The sequence below is a fragment of the Entelurus aequoreus genome, linkage group LG25, assembly GCF_033978785.1.
Source record: "Entelurus aequoreus isolate RoL-2023_Sb linkage group LG25, RoL_Eaeq_v1.1, whole genome shotgun sequence".
Lineage (NCBI taxonomy): Eukaryota > Metazoa > Chordata > Actinopteri > Syngnathiformes > Syngnathidae > Entelurus > Entelurus aequoreus.
In genome coordinates this window covers 35,527,996-35,545,816 of record NC_084755.1, presented here as the reverse complement: position 1 = coordinate 35,545,816, position 17,821 = coordinate 35,527,996, and the positions used below count along the sequence as shown (strand labels likewise).

Below are 17,821 nucleotides of genomic sequence, written 5' to 3'. Positions count from 1 at the left end.
CCTCTCCAGTACACCTGAATAGACCTTACCGGGAAGGCTTGAAAAAAATCATAATATTGAAAATTGTAATTTAACTCATTTTTCATGTCCAGCACGGGCTGATTATTCCTGAATTGCGTCCGGCAACAAATAGAAGCTCTGCCGGAAATAAACGGAGGGCTTGGGACTTGTGCGTGTCCACCGGTGGTCGAAACTGACACGTTGACGGGAATGGAAAAGAAATTGGATTCGTTGCTGTGCCAAAGCTGTTAAGGCAGCTTATAAAAAATTGGGGTAAAATGCAAATATGGGGAGAGGTACAGTACGAAAAATGTCTGCGGCTTTGAGGGGCTCAATGTCTCAACATTGCGTGTAAGCACCCGTGGATTTAAAAAAAAAAAAACATGTTTCAAGTACATGTGGATCACATGCCGCCACCTCTCTAAATCCCAGAGTGGTAGACAGAAGTGTAGAATTGTCAAATGTTCAACTACAGGAGGTCTTGGAACACTGGACCAGTTATGCACCCTTGCAAAGGTACTACAGCCTGGTTGGTTGAAGTTTAATTTCCATATGATACATTACATATTTTAAATATATATATATATTTTTTTTTTACAACATGTCAAAAAAGGAGTAGGAAGAAGCAAATGTTATTTAAACCCACCCCTTTTCTACTTCATAGCAATTATTAACACATTTGTACACTGCAAAAAGTCAGTGTTCAAAAACAAGAAAAAAAAAATACAAAAATGAGGGGTATTTTACTTGAACTAAGCAAAATTATCTGCCAATAGAACAAAAAAATTTGGCTTCTCAAGACTTTCCGAAACAAGTAAAATTAGCTAACTTCAATGAACGCAAAAATACCTTAAAATAAGTATATTCTCACTAATAACAAGTGCACTTTTCTTGGTAGGAAAAAAAAAAAAGAACTTTTTGCTCAATATATTGCAAAATATTCTTAAATTAGGTAAATGCTAGTGGCATTATCTTGACATAATGATATGCGCTCGGCATTACATTTCTTGAAACCAGCAAACTTATACTAAAAACTAATTTATTGTTCTTAATGGAAAGGCAACAAGGCAAGCGCTTGTTACTCTCGGGGTCTCCTAGCCGCTCAGGCAAATCATATTGTCTAAAAATGCATTTTTTCATCGATAACATGACATCATCACGTCAAGTGCGTGCTCTTTCAGTCAATTAGTGCGCATATATACAGCCCGGAACCCAGGCCAAAAACATTGTAATTGTAATTTTGAAGAATTTATCTGAATGTGCATGAACTATTTCTGTTCAAAATTGTTAGAAATGTCAGTTTACTGTACTGTGCCAACTGTACTACTATATGAGTACTTCTGTTCTATTGTTTCATTGAAAATAAAACTGCAAAGTCCATTTGGCTGTCATCTGTTTTAATTATGAGACAATTGTGTCAAAGTCATGATTTTTTTTTTTCATGCTTGAAATAAGAAATGATTACTTTAAAAAAGTGGTTTTATACTTGTGAGTGTTGATGACACAGCTTTGCAACAGTTGATATTCTAGTTTCAAGCATGTTTTACTCAATATAGGTCATCAAATCTCAGCAACAAGCTGTAATATCTTACTGAGATCATTTAGGACCAAAACACTTAAAACAAGTAAAACACTCTAACATAAAATCTGCTTAGTGAGAAGAATTATCTTACCAGACAGAAAATAAGCAAATATCACCCTTATTTGAGATATTTCATCTTATTTAGATTTCAGTTTTTGCAGTGTACACAATTTACATCAAATAATTCTAAATACAACATTTATGATTCACTTAAGATAAATAATATCTTATTTACAGTAAATTCAATATGTTTATTGTAATTCTTCCCTGCATTTTAAGTTCGAACAATTTCTTAAACGGACTCATATACACTATATTGCCAAAAGTATTTGGCCACCTGCCTAGACTCACATATGAACTTGAAGTGCCATCCCATTCCTCACCCATAGAGTTCAATATGATGTCGGTGCACCTTTTGCAGCTATTACAGCTTCAGCTCTTCTGGGAAGGCTGTCCACAAGGTTGCGCAGTGTGTTTATAGGAATTTTCAACCTATCTTCCAAAAGCGCATTGGTGAGGTTACACAGTGATGTTGGTGGAGAAGGCCTGGCTCTCAGTCTCCGTTCTAATTCATGCCAAAGGTGTTCTATCAGGTTCAGGTCCACACCAGACTCTGTCATCCATGTGGCCAGGCCAAGTGATTAGGACACCTGATTCTGATCATTTGGATGGGTGGCCAAATACTTTTGGCAATATAGTGTATTAGTACTGTTTGACTTCTTTGCTTAATCCATTCCATAATTGAATTCCACATACTGATATACTAAAGGTTTTAAGTGTTGTACGTGCATACAAATGTTTTAAGTTCCATTTTTCTCAAATGTTATATATCTCCTGTTTTGTTGAGAAGAATTGTTGTACAATCTTGGATTTCTGATTTGGATCGCAAAATGGATCTCATCATGGAGAAGCTTGCTGAGAAGGAAGAATTCAATTGAATTTGAGAGAACCAGCACGGACACAGAGCGGGAATGTCATTGTTTTGACTGCTCGAAGAAAACAACATCTTAATCTACGATTTGACTCCCTCGAATGGCCTTAATAATAATAATAATAATACCTGGGATTTATAAACCCATCATTCATTCACACCTGGTGGTGGTAAGCTACTTTCGTAGCCACAGCTGCCCTGGGGTAGACTGACGGAATCCTTGACGCTATAAGGAACAGGCTGTTCTGAAGAACTTCCCCGAGGACTCCTCAACGATGAACGCTTTTGACCTTCCTTTATTTTCAATAACACCTGGTGTCGAACTTTGAGATCGGCCCCAGTCCACAAAAACATTTCAACATCTCACCCAAGTTAATTGGGCATACATGCACGCACGCCTTCACCACTGCTTAATTCCTCTTCGGGGTTGTGGATGGCCGAGTAGCGCTTTATAGCGGCAGCCTGCCTCCAGGGTCCCAACCCCCCCTCTCTGTTGCGAGTTGTTGTGATTACATGTATCATGTTTATGTGTGCCATGCTATGTGGTTTTTTTTCCTTGGACTCAGTCTGGACCCCTCCCGAGGGTCCAGCCTTAGACTGATATTTTTTTTACTCTTCCCCCTTTCCCAATGTCACCTTTTTCCCAACTTTTTTAAGGAGCGCCGTAAGTGGCTGATCCGTTGGCGGTCCCGTCTTGTCCCCTTGTAACATATCTCTGCTCTTAGTGGGACTGTGCCGAAAATGAAATTTCAGTTCTTATGTGTCTTGTACATGTTAAAGAATGGACAACAATAAAGCATCTTGAATCTTGATCTTGATACCCGATTATAGTTTGCTTTGTGCTTTTTAGCCGTTTGCAAATGCACCAAATCATTGAATTTCAATATTTTTGATTGAATAAATACAAGGTTTGAATGTTCTCTATATCCAACAATATGAATTATTCGAACTGATCTTTCTTTTTTGTAACACGGATAGTGAATGAAGTGTACTTTTATGTCTAATTTCACATATATCTACACAATAACTCACATATGGTAACCCTAGCCAGCGGTAGAGAATATGGAGTGATTTTTGGTCCATTTGGTCAATAATAGAAATATTGCTTGCCATCTTATGTTACACATTTTCCAGTCCATTTTATCATCTATTATTAGTTTTATTTTATTCTGTCATTGCCTACTGCGTTTATTTGTCATTGTGTTTGACTTTCTCTTCTACTGTTACTAAATAGCATTGTTTTAGTTTTACTGATATTCAACGATAGTCTGTTTTTGTGTAATTTGTTCATTTCTTCTGTTATTTGTACTAGTTTGTGTTCTCTCCTGAACAAAATGCAGTCGTGTCGTCTGCAAATAGCACTAACTTTATGTCCTTGATAACTTTAAAAATGTTGTTTATGTATAAAGATTGAACAATTTTGGTCCCAGTATTGATCCCTGAGGTACGCCGTAAGACTGTTGACATATTTTCACCGAGCTTCATGTATTGCTTTCTGTTGGTTAGCTTCTTACCCAGTTTCAAGACCAATTCTCTGATGTCATACCGTCCTAATTTGTTAAGATATTTAGATTAATTGCGTCAAATGCCTTTGTTTGGTCCATAAATACTGCAGTTTACTATCTATTGCGTTGGTAATTCCCTCTGTTGTTTTGAATCATGCCATCGATGATGACACGTTTGCTCTGCATTCATAATTGGTTCTCTGCGAGTATTCCACTTTAGTTTGAGTTTTTCAAATATTGTGTTGAACAATTTTACAAGGATTTTTAGAAAATTGCGGTAAAAAAACCGGTCTATAATTTGTGAATTGATGTTTGTCTCCAGTCTTAAAAATTGGAAGAACATTTTCTATTCTCATTTCGTTTGGTAATGTGTCTGCTTGAAATGATAGATTGGTGATATACATTAAAGCTTCTGAAATTCCTTCAATAACTTTAATCACTTTCATATGAATTGGTTGGGATTTTTCCAAATGGGTCCAACTGTCACGGTATGGTTGCGGCTTACTGCGCGGTTCGTTTTCCCGGGATGCAAACGGACGACTCCGGACAGGACTTGCAGGTAGGAACATCATTTGATTCTCAAAAAACACTCAAAGAGGTACAAAAACAGAAAACCAAACGACGGAACAAGGTGCCAATCGCACTCGAAACTAAACTTAGCATAGGCTAGGGGACAAGCAAAACTTACGTGACGCGAGCATGAAGCAACCAAAGAAGCCAGACCGACTGACTGGCAAAGGCAGGCTTAAATAACGTCTCTTGATGAGCAACAGGTGAGCGTCCCGAACACAAGAGGCAGGTGCAATTAATAAGTAGCCATGGTAACAAACTCAGGAGGTGCACAAACAGGAACTAAAGGAGTCCAAAACAAACAGAAAACACAAAACATGATCCGGACCACGGATCATGACACCACCTGTAGTTTGTGGACTTGATAGAGACATTTAACCGTTTCCTTTGTCCCGTGTGTGCTGCTCTGAGAGTATGGGATTTGTGGCCCACTAATATGTTCCATTGTTTCCTTCTACAACCAGAGCAGAAGCGTGGTTCATATTGCTAGCACAGCCAAGTCTGATCTCTGTGAAACTTGGCCTCTGCCAAGGCTGCCCTTAGTTAATGGTTCTGTTCATAATTTTTTTTTGGACAGAATTCGTAGGCACAGCCAAGGTGTTGTGGATATCAGGTTTGGGGGCCTAAGGATCTTATCTCTGCTATTGCGGATAATGTGGGCCTGATGACCTCACCAAGCTGTGACCTTCAGCGTTTACTGGGGCCGTTTGCAGCTGAGTGTGAAGCTTCTGGGATAAGACTCGGCATCTGGGACCATGGTTCTCAACCAGAAAAGGTGTTTTGCACCCTCTGGACTGAAACCCACTACTAGCGACCACGCAGTCTGATAGTTTATATATCAATGATGAAATCTTAACATTGCAACACATGCCAATACGGCCGGGTTAACTTATAAAGTGCAATTTTAAATTTCCCGCTAAACTTCAGGTTGAAAACCTCTATATATGATGATGTATGCGCGTGACGTCAATCGTTGAAAGTATTGGTACCCCATTGAATCCAATACAAAAAAGCTCTGTTTTCATCTCAAAATTCCACAGTATTCTGGACATCTGTGTTGGTGAATCTTTTGCAATTTGTTTAATGAACAATGAAGACTACAAAGAAGAAAGTTGTAGGTGGGATCGGTGTGTTAGCAGCTGGCTGCAGCAACACAACCAGGAGGACTTCGACTTGGATAGCAGACGCGCTATCCGAGGCTAGCCGCCGACCGCACGGATGATCGGGTGAAGTCCTTCGTCCTTCCGTCGATCGCTGGAACGCAGGTGAGCACGGGTGTTGATGAGCAGATGAGGGCTGGCTGGCGTAGGTGGAGCGCTAATGTTTTTATCATAGCTCTGTGAGGTCCCGTTGCTAAGTTAGCTTCAATGGCGTCGTTAGCAACAGCATTGTTAAGCTTCGCCAAGCTGGGAATTATTAACCGTGTATTTACATGTCCATGGTTTAATAGTATTGTTGATCTTCTGTCTATCCTTCCAGTCAGGGATTTATTTATTTTGTTTCCATCTGCATTTGAGCCTGATGCTATCACGTTAGCTCAGTAGCTAAAGAGCTTCGCCGATGTATTGTCGTGGAGATAAAAGTCACTGTGAATGTCCATTTTGCGTTCTCGACTCTCATTTTCAAGAGGATATAGTATCCGAGGTGGTTTAAAATACAAATCCGTGATCCACAATAGAAAAAAGGAGAACGTGTGGAATCCAATGAGCCAGCTTGTACCTAAGTTACGGTCAGAGCGAAAAAAGATACGTCCTGCACTGCACTGTAGTCCTTCACTCTCACTTTCCTCATCCACAAATCTTTCATCCTCGCTCAAATTAATGGGGTAATCGTCGCTTTCTCGGTCCGAATCTCTCTCGCTGCATTGTAAACAATGGGAACATGTGAGGAGTCCTTCCTCCGGTGACGTCACGCTACTTCCGGTATAGGCAAAGCTTTTTTTTATCGGCGACCAAAAGTTGCGACCTTCATCGTCGATGTTCTCTACTAAATCCTTTCAGCAAAAATATGGCAATATCGCGAAATGATCAAGTATGACACATAGAATGGATCTGCTATCCCCGTTTAAATAAAAACATTTCATTTCAGTAGGCCTTTAAAGTATACCAACATTTTCTTAAAAAGTGAGGGTAGAGGCAGGGATGCGAGGTCAACAGGGGAATTAACAGACCGCCATGGTGAAAAGAGAGCTGAGCTCAGGAGGCAAAGTTTCCCTTTGACCGGTCGATCTACGTTCCGACTCTCGCCCATGGCAAAAAGAGTCGGGTAGTGACCCCAAGAGCAAAACCACTGTTTCCTATGTAGGGTGACTCACCCTAAGAGAGAGGGTTAGAAGCTCGGTCTTTCGAGAAGAACCCCAAATAGAAACACTTCTCCTTCACATCCAAAAGAGCCGGTGGTAGTGGACCCTCCTTGACACAACCCTGTTGGACCTACGACACGCCTGAGGGATTATGTCTTGGGACTACCCTATCCCGGATGGCATTATGGGGTAAAAAACATATTCTATTTTGTATTAAAGCCGTCCCATTAAACAATGTGGAGCTTCGTGAATACTTTCCAGTTGCAATAAACTAATAAATTAGGTTTCATGTATGAGTTATAATATTTTGAAGGAACTGAGGAAACTAGCAGTTCAATTAGTCTCAAAAGTTTTTTGAGGTCTGCAAAATAACATGTCGGCCATGACTAAGATATGCTCCAGGCCCGCTTTGACTCTGCACACGCTGCACTGGATTGATATAGATCAGAGGTATTCAACAGGGGGTCTGCAGACCTACTGTAGGGGGTCATGACATTTTTTGGTTGATAATATTTTTCTTTGAATACATATTTTTTCATATTCCCACAGCATTTTTTTTCCACAAATTGAGATGTCTTCAGATACACATGAATATGCATCCAACACACTGCAGTGAATAGATAGATGGAGGCAGAGACCCAGTTTAGTCAGCAAAGCACGCATCCACGACACACAGGAGCTCTTTCAAGCGAGGCAAAGGTTAATTTGCTTGTCTCTCCAACGAGGAGGACCTGCCCCTATCGCTGCCGTGTCAATCACCAGGGTCTGTCAGGTTCACCATGATTGGCCGAGAGACTATTCTCAGTTAGCAGCTAGGTTTCTTTTTTAGGTGTTTGGATTGGATATATTGATTTGTTACTAAAACGGCCTTCTTTCATCTCCGTAATATCGCTAAAATTCGTTCCATTTTGTCCACCAGCGACGCTGAGATCATTATTCATGCGTTCGTTACGTCTCGTCTCGATTACTGTAACGTATTATTTTCGGGTCTCCCTATGTCTAGCATTAAAAGATTACAGTTGGTACAAAATGCGGCTGCTAGACTTTTGACAAGAACAAGAAAGTTTGATCATATTACGCCTATACTGTATATATACCTTTATAGACCTATATACCTATATATATACCTATACTGGCTGACCTGCACTGGCTTCCTGTGCACTTAAGAAGCGACTTTAAGGTTTTACTACTTACGTATAAAATACTACACGGTCTAGCTCCATCCTATCTTGCTGATTGTATTGTACCATATGTCCCGGCAAGAAATCTGCGTTCAAAGAACTCCGGCTTATTAGTGATTCCCAGAGCCCAAAAAAAGTCTGCGGGCTATAGAGCGTTTTCTATTGGGGCCCCAGTACTATGGAATGCCCTCCCGGTAACAGTTAGAGATGCTACCTCAGTAGAAGCATTTAAGTCCCATCTTAAAACTCATTTGTATACTCTAGTCTTTAAATAGATCCCCTTTTTAGACCAGTTGATCTGCTGTTTATTTTATTTTATGCAGGTCCCGTGGCCATGGATGAAGTGCTGGCTGTCCAGAGTCGGGACCCGGGGTGGACCGCTCGCCTGTGCATCGGTTGGGGACATCTCTGCGCTGCTGACCCGTCCCCGCTCGGGATGGTCTCCTGCAGGCCCCACTATGGACTGGACTCTCACTATTATGTTAGATCCACTATGGACTGGACTCTCACTATTATGTTAGATCCACTATGGACTGGACTCTCACTATTATGTTAGATCCACTATGGACTGGACTCTCACACTATTATGTTAGATCCACTATGGACTGGACTCTCACTATTATGTTAGATCCACTATGGACTGGACTCTCACTATTATGTTAGATCCACTATGGACTGGACTCTCACTATTATGTTAGATCCACTATGGACTGGACTCTCACACTATTATGTTAGATCCACTATGGACTGGACTCTCACTATTATGTTAGATCCACTATGGACTGGACTCTCACACTATTATGTTAGATCCACTATGGGCTGGACTCTCACTATTATGTTAGATCCACTATGGACTGGACTCTCACTACTATGTTAGATCCACTGTGGACTGGACTCTCACTATTATGTTAGATCCACTATGGACTGGACTCTCACTATTATGTTAGATCCACTATGGACTGGACTCTCACTATTATGTTAGATCCACTATGGACTGGACTCTCACACTATTATGTTAGATCCACTATGGACTGGACTCTCACTATTATGTTAGATCCACTATGGACTGGACTCTCACACTATTATGTTAGATCCACTATGGACTGGACTCTCACTATTATGTTAGATCCACTATGGACTGGACTCTCACTATTATGTTAGATCCACTATGGACTGGACTCTCACCATTATGTTAGATCCAATATGGACTGGACTCTCACTATTATGTTAGATCCACTATGGACCGGACTTTCACAATATTATGTCAGACCCACTCGACGTCCATTGCATCTGGTCTCCAAGGTTTCTCATAGTCATTCATATTGACATCCTACTGGGTTGTGAGTTTTTCCTTGCCCTTATGTGGGCTCTGAACCGAGGCTGTCGTTGTGGCTTGTGCAGCCCTTTGAGACACTTGTGATTTAGGGCTATATAAATAAACATTGATTGATTTGTTTTCGACAAAACACAAACCGTATAAACGATATATAGGTGAGGGGTCCCCACTCCATCTCTTCATCAGTTTGTCCGTCCCTGGCCTAGAAAACGTTGAAGACCACTGGTATAGATGGACGGTGGACGTATTCATTAGACTTAAACTTCCTTTTATCGTCATTCAAATTTGAACTTTACAGTACAGATAAGAACAACATTTCCTTGCATTAGCTCGTTGTAGTGCAGGATAAAAGTGCAATAAGGTGCAGATATAAATAAATAGATTACTGTACAGATAAATATATTGCACTTTTGCATATGCATCCACGTTTATGGATGTATGTTATATTTGTCTTTATATTCCAGCGAGTTCATCCATTTTGGGGGGTAATTGAGGGGATTATTATGAAGCATTCAAGAGTAATTAAATAATTAAAGAATTGGACAAATTCTTTAAAGCCTAATATTAAAAACCAATCAGCATTTTGATATGCCACACTTGTGAGATTAGATTTAGATTTATTGGTCTCCTTGGGGAAATTAATTTTCACTGCTGTACATTTGAACAATAGACATTACACATCACAAAAACAAAAACAACAAAAAGACATCATACATGACCAACACACATTTACAGGCTTGTCAGACAGGTCGGCCGGGCCTGCTGTTAAGGGCGGCTATAGCTGCAGGGATAAGGCTTTTCCTGAGGCGGGCCCTCCGGAATTTGATGGTTCTGTACCTGCGCCCTGATGGTAGTGGGATGATGTATTGGTGCAGTGGGTGAGTGATATCCTGGACTATTGTGTTTGCCAGTCGAATGATGGACCTGTGGTTTAAGTCTGAGATGTTGGGTGTGGGTAGGCCGATGATTTTAGCTGCTATGTTTGTAATACGTGTGAGTTTGGTCTGGTTGGTTACAAAAAGCATGGTGAAAAAACATGTGGAACAGTACAGAAGGATGGGTTGAACAATGCTTTGGTAAAGTAATAACAGGAGGTGAGGTGCAACGTATAGTCCTTTGAGTTTTCGGATGGCTGATAGTCTTTGTTGACTTCTTTTTTGAATGTCCGTGGTGTGCTGATCAAAAGTGAGTTTATATACCCACTTTTAAATACCCAGGTTTTTAAAAGTGTCAACTGTTTTAACTGTTTGTGTGTTTATGATGATGGGGTTCTGAGGTGAGGGGGGGTTGAACCATATTTATTTTGTTTTATTGACATGGATTTCCAGATAACTGGCTGTGCATAACTCTGTGAAATGTTTGACTGTGTTATGATAGTCCAGGATGGATTGACTTTTGGAGAGGAGTGCAAGAATGGCTGCGTCATCTGAGTATTTTAAGTATGGTGTGGTGGGTGGGATGCTACGGCAGTCATTGGTGTAGAGTGTGTACATTGGGATGGAGTATCTTGGCAAAGAAAAAATGCTCACTAACACAGATTTAGACAGATTTGTGAACAATATTGGAGAGGAATAGGTCTTCTGTGTATATAGTAAAAGTTCTAGATCTTTGAGTTGAACTCATTTAAAATGGGAGCAAAAACAAAAGGGTTCAGTGTATGTTTTACTAGCAATGTATTTGCTCAAAACTTACAGCATAGTTTAAGTAAAGTCAAAATAAATTTGGGTTATTAAACTGCATTGATCCACAATTAATGCAATATTTTTTTGTGATTAATCATGGTTGAATTTGACATCCCTAAAAGAAATATAATCTTTTTTTCATTTTGTTTATTTTTTTCTTGTTTAGTTTACTCTGTTAGACCAATTTTCTCAATTGAAGTAACCTACTCCTGAGAACCAGCGTCCTGCTGTGGACATTTTCCATTAGTATTGAGGACGCTGCGTTTCCCAGCAGGACATAGCAAATATTAGTGGTTGAACACAATATACATATTTTTTAAGTGTCTATATTTGTATGTAAATCACAATCCGTATGAGAGCTTTTCTCTCATACACACGTCTTGTTTAATGCATTCTATCTCGTAAATAAACGTCAATAAAAGTTCACTTACAATAGAGCCAATGGGAGCCTGTTGCTTATATTCTGCCGACAAAACCCACTAAAAAACATCTAAAATCCACCAACAATACTCCATTTACATTTCGTGACCTGAATATTGGCTGGGAATCTTTGGGTATTCCATTCTTGGGGTTAATAATTAAATGTACAATCGATTCTTAATTCAAAGTCAATACTTTATAGTAACATTGGGTGCCAGTTCTATAATTAACTACATCCCTCCATAAAATACATAAACCGCTCTGATCAATTTCTATATTACGTAAAAGAAAACTGGTTTTGTTGAATAAAATTATACCCAAACATTCAACAAAGTCAAATACAAAGAAGGCAACACGAGAAGTATCACACACTTCTCTTTTCAAAAGTAAATCTGTACAGTAGATATGATCTTCTACATCATAGGTGGCCAGATGTGTCCCGGGGGCCAGATGTGGCCCGTCACTTCATTTTATGTGGCCCTTGAAAGCCTGGAAATAATATGTATCAATAAAGTACTGTAACTTTTCTTACTAAATGTATTCTTTTTTTTCCTATTTTAGTGACATTTTTTGAGTAAAGGTCATAATTTTGCTGAGTAAAATTCCGATTATTATTTTGATTCTGCCAAAATTTAAAAGTATTCTTATAAAATTATGACTTTTGTCATAATTTTGCCAAGCAAAATTCCGATTATTATTATAATATTGCCGACATTTTTAAAGTTTTCTTCTAAAATGATGACTTTTGTCATAATTTTGCCAAGTAAAATTCCGATTATTATTATGACATTGCCCACATTTTTAATTTTGAGTAAAGTCATGACTTTGGTCATAATTTTGCCAAATAAAATTCAGAATATTATTATAATATTGCAAACATTTTTTAAGTTTTCTTCTAAAATGATGACTTTTGTCATAATTTTGCCAAGTAAAATTTAGATTATTATTATGACATTGCCCAAATTTTTAATTTTGAGTAAAGTCATGACTTTGGTCATAATTTTGCTGAGTAAAATTCCGATTATTATTATGATTCTGCCAAAATTTTAAAGTTTTCTTCTAAAATGATGACTTTTGTCATAATTTTGCCAAGTAAAGTTCTGATTATTATTATATATTGCCAACATTTTTAAAGTTTTCTTCTAAAATGATGACTTTTGTCATAATTTTGCCAAGTAAAATTTAGATTATTATTATGACATTGCCCAAATTTTTAATTTTGAGTAAAGTCATGACTTTGGTCATAATTTTGCTGAGTAAAATTCCGATTATTATTTTGATTCTGCCAACATTTTAAAGTATTCTTATAAAATTATGACTTTTGTCATAATTTTGCCAAGTAAAATTCTGATTATTATTATAATATTGCCAACATTTTTAAAGTTTTCTTCTAAAATTATGACTTTTGTCATAAATTTGCCAAGTAAAATTCCGATTATTATTATGACATTGCCCACATTTTTAATTTTGAGTAAAGTCATGACATTGGTCATAATTGTGCTAAATAAAATTCCGAATATTATAATATTGCCAACATTTTTTAAGTTTTCTTCTAAAATGATGACTTTTGTCATAATTTTGCCAAGTAAAATTTAGATTATTATTATGACATTGCCCAAATTTTTAATTTTGAGTAAAGTCATGACTTTGGTCATAATTTTGCTGAGTAAAATTCCGATTATTATTTTGATTCTGCCAAAATTTAAAAGTATTCTTATAAAATTATGACTTTTGTCATAATTTTGCCAAGCAAAATTCAGATTATTATTATAATATTGCCAACATTTTTAAAGTTTTCTTCTAAAATGATGACTTTTGTCATAATTTTGCCAAGTAAAATTCCGATTATTATTATGACATTGCCCACATTTTTAAGTTTTCTTATAAAATTGGGACTTTTGACTCTTTTCATAAAATTTGCCCAACATTTTAAGCTTTTCTGGTAAAATTGTGACTCCTATTGATTAAAATTCCAACTTTTATCATAATATTGCACACATGTTCCGTTTTTCTTGTAAAATTTTGACTTGCGTCGAGTAAAATGACGACTTTTATTATAATACTGCCAACATTCTAAGTTTTTCCTGTGAAATTCCAACTCATTTTTCCACAAAAAGCTTGTTTTGTATTTACTTAGTATGTATATATTGGTGGCGACTTGTCCAGGGTGTACCCCGCCTTCCGCCCGAATGCAGCTGAGATAGGCTCCAGCACCCCCCCCCCCCCCCCCCCCCCGACCCCAAAAGGGACAAGCAGTAGAAAATGGATGGATGGATGTATATTATTAATGTTGTAAATACAAATCTTTATATATCTAGAAAGGTTGGTCCTCAAGAGGTAGGCATTTTTTGGAGGTCTCTAGAAGGTAAAAAATACAAGTGTGTGTGTGTGTGTGTGTGTGTGTGTGTGTGTGTGTGTGTGTGTGTGTGTGTGTGTGTGTGTAGTCCAGTAGATATGATCATCTACATCTTTGGTGGCCAGATGTGGCCCGGGGGCCAGATGTGGCCCGTCACTTCATTTTATTTGGCCCTTGAAAGCCTGGAAATAATATGTATCAATAAAGTACTGTAACTTTTCTTACTAAATGTATTCTTTTTTTTCCCTATTTTGGGTGAAAACATATGTACTCCATGTAATCGCAAATTATGTTAACTTAAATATTGTCTAATTATGCAAAAATATATGATCTTACATTCCAACCATTTTTTAAATAGAAATAAATACTAATAATAATGATTTCGAAGCAAGTTATCCATCAAATTATGCAATGTAAAAGTAGCAATAGATTTCATGGTCAAATTGTGAAATTTACTGTGGTTTTTACAGCATTTTTCTCTAAATGAAAAAAAAAAAAACAGTACTTTTTTTTACTGTAATAAACTGTGGTGCCGTTTTGGCATTTACAGTAATACACCGACACAATTACAGTTGTTGATTTGCGGTTTAAAAAAAACAGACACACTGTCAGCTCAGGTGCCAACATTTTACTGTAAAATTGCAGTTTTTTTTATTTACAGTAAAAAAAACAAATTTTACAGTAAAATTCTGGCAACTGAGATGCCTTTTTTACCATTTAAACAGCAGTACTATTTTTCCACTTATAGTAATATACACTCATTTTTGAGGTGAAATTATTGCAACACACCATTTTTTACATTTTAGTTTAAAAAAAAATACTAATGAAATGCATAATGCATACAAAAATGGTGTAATAATAGTATTCACTGTTAGAAGCGGCCCTCTGGGGCCAAACATAACTGCGATGTGGCCCTCAGTGAAAACTACTTTGACACCTCTGATCGACATCAACAATATGATTTGCTTGAGTAGCTGGAAGGAACAGATTTTAAAAAAAAAAAAAATTCTTTTTTAAATCGATTTTTGATTTTTTTTTTTTTTTACCGATTAAGAATCTTTACAAATAAAAATCGTACCTTTTTTTTTTTTTTTTTACACCCCATCTAGTTATGCTTTCTCATTGTCTCTTGTAAAAAAATTTTTTTGCAGTTTCTTAATGATTATAAATTAAAAGTATGTCAAATAAAACCAGATTTATGATCAATAATATTAAAAAAAAAACAAATAAAGCCAAAGCAAACATGCGATCGACTCATTGTGGAGACTCCAAACAAGAAATCTGAAAGATATGATTCTACTTTATTTATTTTAATGCTGACTTATTTGATTAGTCTTTTATTTTTATTTATTTAAAGAAAAGGCCCCAGAGTTTAAGTAGTTAAATTGTTTATTAATTGGCTAAAATATTGCTTGATATTACTGAAATTGATACGACCATATCACACCAACTCTCAAATCCCTTCACTGGCTTCCTGTTCCACTCAGAATTGAATACAAAGTCTCCCTACTAACCCACCAGTGCCTCCATGGTAATGCCCCCCTCTACCTCAAAGAACTACTCACCCCCAAATCCTCCGCTCAGGACAGGCTGACCTCCTCCAACCTCCGAGGACGAAGCTACGAACTATGGGAGGCAGGGCTTTCTGCTCCGCCGCTCCCAGTCTGTGGAACGCTCTCCCTGACCACCTGAGGGCACCACAGACTGTGAATGCTTTTAAAAAAGGCTTAAAAACCCTTCTTTTTAAAAAAAAAAGTCTTTTTTAAAATATATGCATACTAGTTTTAGCTATTTGGCTGTTGTAGTTTATATTTTTATTTTTTATTATCTTTTTATTTTTATTGGTTTTAATACAGTGTAGCACTTTGAGGTTGTTTACTCAATGTAATGTGCTTTTTACAAATAAAATCTATTATTATTATTATTATGATTAAATTGGTGTGCATGCTCAATACTGTTGGAATTAATGTAATTAATCAGTTATTCTCAGTTTTAATAAGGGGATAGTTCATGTGTCCTTAAAAAAAAAAAAAGGTCAACATGTATATTAAGGCATCAGAGCACATAACAGTCATGTGGTGCAGAGAATATTGGCGCTAATCTATTTAAAACCGCTCTTCTGTATTTTTGAGGGAGAGAAGAGGTACTATTATTATTATGTTTGCATACACGCGCACCGTCCCATGAGGCAGTCAGAAATTCCGCTTCAGGAAAATTATCTGTGTGTAGGCGTGTATGTACTTGTGTGTGTGTGTGTGTGTGTGTGTGTGTGCGTGCAGCTCCGTTGCAAAAGTGCTTGCATCGGCAGGTTCACCCTGAGAGCCTCTCAAATCAAATGACCAAGAATAATGTGCAGAAAAAATGCTGAGGTTGGCAAGACGACTACACACACACACACACACACACACACACACACACACACACACACACACACACACACACACACACACACACACACACACACACACACACACACACACACACACACACACACACACACACACACACACACACACACACACATACTTGCACACACATCCTTTCTGTTTGGTTTTTCTTTTCCGTTTGTTTATTTTCTCATCTGTCCTTAATCCTTTCCCATCTATTAGTTTTTCCTCTTCTGTTCTTCTTTCCAGTGGTTACAATATAATCTCCACCCTTTTGTGAGATACCAGTTAACCCAACCATGAAATATATCACTTCCTTCGGGTGTTTGTTTCGAGAAAAAAAAAAAACACAATATTTGGGCAAAGGGGGACATTTCCAAAGACTATAACGATGTTTATGTATGAATAAGGCAAGGGTGAAGTCAAATTGAGTTTATTTAACTAAAATCCTAAAAAAGAAATCATTTAAATATGAGGAAAATCCATCAGGGTACAATAGCATGAATCAGTGTGTGTGTGTGTATGTGTGTGTGTGTGTGTGTGTGTGTGTGTGTGTGTGTGTGTGTGTGTGTGTGTGTGTGTGTGTGTGTGTGTGTGTGTGTGTGTGTGTGTGTGTGTGTGTGTGTGTGTGTGTGCGTGTTCTTGTATTGCTACCCTTCTTGAGACGTCAACAAGGAAAAAGTACCGTCCATATGAGGACCGGTGAACAGGTTAGGACCGAAATCATAGGGAGCCAAATACTAGAATCCGTGAACATTGCTCCAAAGTCAGGATTTTTTTTTTTTAATTTAATGTGCATACCAAAGTAAACATTGACAGGTGCAAAGGCAGCAATATATGAGGAAAAATAAGACAGCAGCTGAAGAAGGACTTCTCTATTCATCCCCGCCAGGTGAACAGGTGAGGACCGAAATCATAGCGAGCCAAATACTAGAGTCCGTGAACATTGCTCCAAAGTAAGATTTTTTTTGTTGTTGATTTAATGTGCATACCAAAGTAAACATTGACAGGTGCAAAGGCAGCAATATATGACAAAACAAGACGGCAGCTAAAGAAGGACTTCTCTATTCATCCCCGGAAAAAACCTCGGCAGGTGAACAGGTGAGGATGGAAATCATAGCGAGCCAAATACTAGAGTCCGTGAACATTGCTCCAAAGTCAGGATTTTTTTGTTGATTTAATGTGCATACCAAAGTAAACATCGACAGGTGCAAAGGCAGCAATATATGACAAAAACAAGACGGCAGCTAAAGAAGGACTTCCCTATTCATCCCCGTAAAAAACCCCGCCAGGTGAACAGGTTAGGACCGAAATCATAAAGAGACAAATACTAGAGTCTGTGAACATTGCTCCAAAGTCATGATTTTTTTGTTGTTGATTTAATGTGCATACAAAAGTAAACATCGACCGGTGCAAAGGCAGCAATATATGACAAAAACAAGACGGCAGCTAAAGAAGGACTTCCCTATTCATCCCCGTAAAAAACCCCGCCAGGTAAACAGGTTAGGACCGAAATCATAGAGAGACAAACACTAGAGTCCGTGAACATTGCTCCAAAGTCAGGATTTT

The 17,821-nt window shown here is 37.8% G+C and overlaps 1 protein-coding gene across 14 annotated transcripts in view; it reads right to left on the bottom strand.

The window, feature by feature from the left end:
- rbfox1 (RNA binding fox-1 homolog 1) overlaps positions 1-17,821 on the bottom strand; it is a 783,527-nt gene that overhangs the window by 252,831 nt on the left and 512,875 nt on the right. The window contains exon 3 of one of the 14 annotated variants that reach the window (XM_062036679.1): positions 15,431-15,553. The exons of the other annotated variants lie outside the window; for them this stretch is intronic. The gene's annotated coding sequence lies outside the window, so the exon portion shown is untranslated. The remainder of the gene's footprint in view (positions 1-15,430; positions 15,554-17,821) is intronic. 14 annotated transcript variants of the gene reach the window in all.